Source organism: Silene latifolia, chromosome 11 (genome assembly GCF_048544455.1).
Source record: "Silene latifolia isolate original U9 population chromosome 11, ASM4854445v1, whole genome shotgun sequence".
NCBI lineage: Eukaryota > Viridiplantae > Streptophyta > Magnoliopsida > Caryophyllales > Caryophyllaceae > Silene > Silene latifolia.
In genome coordinates, this window is record NC_133536.1 from 103,749,509 (window position 1) to 103,750,555 (window position 1,047).

At 47.4% G+C, this 1,047-nt stretch overlaps 1 non-coding gene across 1 annotated transcript; it reads right to left on the reverse strand.

Moving 5' to 3' along the window:
- Positions 1-461: 461 nt before the first annotated feature.
- Positions 462-568, reverse strand: LOC141615962 (small nucleolar RNA R71). Its single transcript, XR_012530345.1, has one exon. It is a non-coding gene; the product is annotated as a small nucleolar RNA R71 (small nucleolar RNA).
- Positions 569-1,047: the final 479 nt, after the last annotated feature.

The window sequence follows — 1,047 nt, forward strand, 5'->3', positions numbered from 1 at the left end:
GCTCTAGTTGAGGAGGATCCACCTTCATATCCAGTTTCTAATTCATCGGCTGAGACAGTCACTTCTCCAGACTTTCTAGAAATGGCTGAAGAAGCAACTATTGCCAGTCACTCTGAGTCGACAGCCGCGAATCTCTATAAGGGATTTGCTTTACCAGGGACGGACCGAAAATTCGAGCCGAAGCCGTCTTATATCAACTTGGTTGAGAGAAACCAGTTTGGGGGAGCTGTGAATGAAGATGCAGCTAAGCACATGGAGACATTTATTGATTATTGCTGTTCCATACCCCCACCAACCGGTGTGACCCAGGACCAGGTGAAGGAGACCATGTTTATATTCTCTCTTCGTGATGCTGCAAGGGAGTGGTATAGAGACCTGGATCGAGCTGCCAGTGGGATAACTGACTGGAATTCGTTGGCCTTGGCGTTTTACAAGAAGTATTTTTCTGCCTCGAAACCAATGCCATTAGAGCTCAGATCACGAGCTTTAAACAGGGGCCTGATGAGAACTTTCATGAAGCATGGGTCCGTTTCAAGAAGCTGGTGCGAACCATTCCGCACCATGGGTTCGAAAAGTGGAGTCTATGCAATCAGTGCTATAATGGGCTGTACGACGATCAGAGGGCTATCTTGGATGCTGCAGCTAGTGGCCGATTCCAGGAGAATATGGGAGAGACTAAGGGGTGGAAGATTATTGATGATCTGGACACCCATAAAGCTGAGTATGGGAATTTCAGGGGGAATCAAAGGAGGAGTGCTGAATCTCCTTCTGTGGCTGCATTAGAGGCTCTCACGGCGAGATTTGATAAGTACGAGTTGGGAGGAGCTTCAAAAGGAGGGGTTTACCATGTGAATGTTGTTTCAGACGGTCCTTTCGTCTGTAAAAGGTGTGGAGCTGAGGGACATGTTTCAGAAAATTGTCCTAGTCCCTTTGAGTCTTGTGCTGCCTTTCAATATTATAGGCAGACAAACACTTACTATGAGCTGAATGTCCACCCGAACTTGAGGTGGAGTAGCCAAAATGTCCTGAATCCGACTCAACAGCAGC